We start from the raw sequence: 5,347 nt of genomic DNA, 5'->3' as shown, positions 1-5,347 counted from the left end.
TTTGAAATACATGAATACGCTCTTACAAAGACATACATAAATTCCGCTACTTTTAACGATGAGTTAATGATCAGTTTCAAAATTATGTTTTTATTGTTGGTTTGTACTAGGCTATTTTGATCAATTTGGCTTATGTGCAAGAAAAAACTTTCTTCACTTTGCTGCCCGACGTTTCGCCAAACTCCTTGGCAGCTTCTGGGGCGTTTTCTTTATTAAAGGATCAACAAGAAACAAACATGAGGACGTTATTGTTATAATATAATTTGATAATATGTACACAAAACATTTGTACACACAAGAAAACAAGTAACAAATTTTATATTGAATCTATGACAATTAGCAATTTTTAACATGATACTGAACTTTAAACACTTTTGAGAAAACATTGAAAAACTTACATTTGAAAAATAAACTATTGTACACTTAACATTTAAAACTTCAAAATTTAAACAGCGTTCATACCATCACCCTGTGGTACATTTGTCAAACTAATACTAAAATGGCTATAAACATAATAAGTATGCAGCCGCGATGTCGTCAGTGTCTTCTTTTTTGTTTATTGTTACATTTCTTTTTTGCAAAATTCTTAAACTCTCTAGTGTGTATCTTGTTTTTTCTCTTTTTTCCCTATCCACTATTCTCGCGTTAGTCAGATCAGCTGTATGACCACTGGCTAGCACATGTTGGGCTAAAGCAGTGCTGTTTTTATTCTTCCTAATGTCGGCTTCATGTTCAGCTAGGCGAACTCCCAGTGGTCGTTTCGTTGTGCCAATGTACACCTTATTGCAGCCTTCGTTTTCGCTCCCTTTGCATGTGATTTCGTATACCACATTGCTTTGTTGGTGGGAGTCTATTGGAGATTTTGTATTTGTAAATATGGAAGACAAGGTGTTGTTTGATTTGTATGCTATTGTAATGTTCTGATTGCTGTTTATTTCGCCTTCAAGTTGTTGGTGGAACTTAGTTACGTATGTTACACTGTGATATCGCTTTGTCTCACTTGTTGTTTTCGACTTGGTTGTTTTGTTGTGCTGGTTGTCCATTTCCTTCATTTTTTGTTTGAGTAAACTTTGTATTAGGTGGTGCGGATAGTTGTTGTTAGTGAGAATTCTGTTTATTCTGTTAATGTTTGTGTCTCTAAATTGTGCGTGGCTTATTGTTAGTATTTTATGGACTAGCTTTTTTGCGGTGTTCACTTTATATTTTAAGGGTTGCGAAGACATGAAATTAATTATGCGACCGGAGGATCTGGGTTTCGAATACCAGTCAAGTAGTATGGAGTCGTTTTTCTTATGAATCATGACGTCTAGGAATGGGATGCGGGAATTCGTTTCTGATTCCATTAGTGAATTGTAGCTTAGGATGGTATTCGTTGAATGTTTTTAAAATTATATCCACGTCGTTTCTTCTTACAATAGCAAAAATGTCGTCCACATATTTAACCATAAATTTAATGTCAATGTTAAGGTGTTTCTTTAGCTCCATCACGGTATTGTCCAATAAATTGTCCATAACTATGTCTGCAATCGTTGGCGTCCGCTACTTTTGTTCAGCAACATTTCTTGGGTTGCCATCATCGACATCCCCACCCCCGTGAACTGACCCGGTTGGGGAGGCTTCACCACCGTCTGCATTCGCCTCGACATCAAGAACTGCCAATTTCGAAACAGGCCTACGATAAGTACCGCTGCTTGTAGCGATGTGAGCGGACCGAGCAACGCCGTCTTGGCCGTAGTGTAGTTCCAAGACTCTTCCTCTCTTCCACTGCGACCTTGGAGTTTCAGCTTCACAGATTAAAACCAGGCACCCTGGCTGGAGTGGCTTTACTGGCAAACACCATTTTGTCCGTCGTGTTAAGTCAGGCAAATATTCCCGTATCCACCGTTGCCACATGCCATTCTTGAGATTCTGGACCACTCGCCACTGCTTGCGTAGTCACATCAGACGTGGCTCGAAAGGAGCAGGCGTCTGCGTCGAGTTGGGACATCCAAGCAAAAAGTGGTTAGGAGTCAGTGGCTCCGGTTCCTCTGGTGTTACAGGTAGGCGTGTCAAGGGCCTGGCGTTGATCATGTTCTCAGCCTCAATTAGAAAACTCTGCAACGTTTCGAGGCGTGGTGATTGTTCGCGCAACATCATCCGTAGCGCTGTCTTCACGGATTGGACCAGCCTTTCCCATGCACCACCTTCGCTTGGATTTGCTGGCGTATTAAACTTCCAACGGATGCCCAACGAGGTCAAGCCTGAAATCCAAGAAGAATTGTCCAAAAACGAACACTCACCCTTAAGCTCTTTCTCAATGCCCACAAAGTTGGTGCCATTGTCACTCCTTATCAACACGGGCACTCCTCTTCTATTCATGAAGTTCCTTAGGCATACCAGGCACACATCGCTCGATGGGTCAGTCGCCACTTCGAGATGGATAGCACGCACAGTGAGGCAAGTAAATAGTGCGACCCACCTCTTCTCTCGTTGCCGTCGAATGGTGACGTTAATTGGCCCGAGGAAATCTAGTCCGGTATAAGAAAAGGGCCTGATGTAAGGTGTTAACCGATCCGCTGGTAAATTGCCCATCTGCGGCTGTTGAGGCTTGGCACGTCTAAAGCGACACGCTTGGCATCGTGACTGTATACTATTTAATAGTCTTCGGAGCGCAGGAATCCAAAACCTTTGCCGGATTTCACTCATCACTGTTGCAACGTTGATGTGCAGGAATTTTGCATGATAATTTTCAGCAAGCAAGCGCGTGGCCCGATGCGTAGTCGGCAACAGTATTGGTTGTCTGGCTTCGATTGATAGGCACGTAGCCCCGGTAATCCTTCCGCCTACTCGCAGCAGACCATCCGGGCCGATGAAAGAACTCAGCATCTTTACCGTACTGCTTGCCGAAACTGTTCCCTTTTGCCTTATGTCAGCAAGTTCATCTGCAAATGCATCTTCCTGCAAAAATCTGCAGAGACGTATTTCCGCCTGGCGCTCTTCATCAGTGGTCAGCTCACCATTTAGCAACGGTTTGTTTTGAGTGCTTCTCAGTAAGTTATGAACAAAACGATATATCCAAGCCACAGTCCGCTTTAGCCCTGAATAATTTGAAAATCGATTACAATTCGGGATTATGCTACAAACCTGCCGCGCGATCAACATTGTGTGCTTGCTGCGTAGCTCTTCCCCGCTGCTATCCTTAACGTTGACTATTAATGATTCATTGGGCCATGAACTTTCATCTTCTAGTAAAAAATCTGGACCATTTTTCCATCGTCCGTCTACCATATATTTCGCTGGGAACCTTGCGCGAGTTGCTTCATCGGCTGGGTTCAGAGTACCCGGACACCATCGCCAGTCTGCAATGTTGCTGTTCTCCAAAATTTCTGCCACTCTGTTGGCTACATACTGCCTGTATCGTCGATGATCCGCTCTTATCCATCGTATAACCGTGTGCGAATCGGCCCAAAAATAAAAACTATTGATCACTTTGCTATGACTTTGTAAAATGGTTTCTTTTAACCGCGATGCCATGACCGCAGCTTGCAGCTCAAGCTTCGGAACGGTATGATAGCGCGTAGGAGCGCAACTTGATTTCGCCACAACAAAACTGAGTGTGACCTTACCGTCAATTACCATTCGCCAGTACGCAACAGCCGCCATCGCCTCTTCACTTGCATCCGAGAAAATATGCAAATCCACGGGGATGCTTTCAAAGTTATGCAGATAACAACGCTGAATCTGGAATTGCTCCAACTTTGGCAACTCGTGCATCCACATCTTCCACTTCAAATAAAGTCGATCAGGTAGCGGCTGGTCCCATTCCACGCCAGCTTTCCACACCTCCTGCATCAACACTTTTGAGCTAATCATAAAATTGCACAGGAAACCAAACGGGTCGAAAATCGGCATATTTAGGCTTAGCATCTCTCTTTTAGTCGGTTTTCTAGCACACATAATTATTTCCTCTGGCACTTTATTTAATTTCAAAATGTAAATAAAAACATCAGTTTTTGACAGCCAGTGCATTCCTAATATTCTCTCTGTCAATGCATACCTTGCAGTCGTTGCTGGCGGCGATGCCACATGCTACTTTTAATTTTTCGGAGTTAGAGATGATATTGCGCAGCTCGAATAACTTGCGGCACCACGATAAGAGCTTCTTGTTCCGATTGGAAACAATCAACGTAGTCATCCACGTAGTGTCTTTCGATAATGGCGTGCACGGCGCGAGGACATTCTGTAACAAAGTTCTTCGCGTTGACATTTTTGACGTATTGCGCAATTGTAGGCGAACATGTAGACCCAAAGATCATTCGCTCCATCCTAAAGGTTTCCACCTGTTTAGATGGATCTCCGTCCCTCCAGAGAAATCGCTGACTGTCCCTGTCTTCTGCGGTAATTATAATTTGGTGGAACATCTCCTTAATGTCTCCGCAGACTGCGATTGGAGCTTGCCTAAATTTTAATAGTATAGAAATTAATGAGTTGTTGATATCTGGTCCTGAGAGCAGAGCTTTGTTCAATGACATATTTTGAACTTCTGCTGCTGCGTCGAAAACGAGGCGTATTCCCTTTTTATTTGGATTCCTAACCCCAAAATGTGGTAAATAAAAGGTTTTATTAGTTACTTGCGAAGCTTCGGCAAATGATAATTTTCTCGCATAGCCTTTTTTCAAATAGTCACTGATTTTGGCGCGATACTCGGTGGCGAAGACTTCGTCCTTGGACATTTTCCTCTCAACATTCTTTAATCGATTTAGAGCCATATGGTAACTATTAGGAAACGGGGGCACGTCCTCCCGCCACAAAAGGCCAGTCTCATAACGACCGCCAACTCGTTTCGTTTTTGCTTCCAAAATAGACAGTGCGCGCTCATCAGCTTTGGGTATCAATTTCTTAGCATCTGCCTTGATGCCAAAGGACTCTACGTCGAAGTAACTTTGCATCATCGCATGTAGTTTGTATGTGGGGTCTTCGCTCTCAGGAAACGTTCTATAATGCAGTGCGCGAAATGAATGCGATGACGGCATTTCATTAGTTGAACCGTAAATCATCCATCCTAACCTTGTTTTGGCTGCGATTGGTCCGGCTCCACAAGGCTGCAGTGGAGTTTCAATTGGCACCGTCAGGAAAGCACGATTAAGACTTAAAATTACACCCAAAAGATGTGAATTCTTACCCGATTTAGTTAACTCACCAATATGGCAACTCTGAATTGGCAATGATAAATTTGTCCATGTGAAAACGTTTGACTACTCGTACTTTTCGGAGTCGATTTCTTTGCCACTTATGGTTATATTCACTCGCTCCGTTTTTTGCGTATTTCTTTGTTCGTTCAACCACTGCAGCTCCAATATTTCTGCTT

The sequence above is a fragment of the Rhagoletis pomonella genome, unplaced genomic scaffold (assembly GCF_013731165.1).
Source record: "Rhagoletis pomonella isolate Grant_MI unplaced genomic scaffold, Rhpom_1.0 Rhpom_scaffold_00001, whole genome shotgun sequence".
NCBI classification, from domain to species: domain Eukaryota; kingdom Metazoa; phylum Arthropoda; class Insecta; order Diptera; family Tephritidae; genus Rhagoletis; species Rhagoletis pomonella.
Note: the sequence above shows the minus strand (reverse complement) of the source record.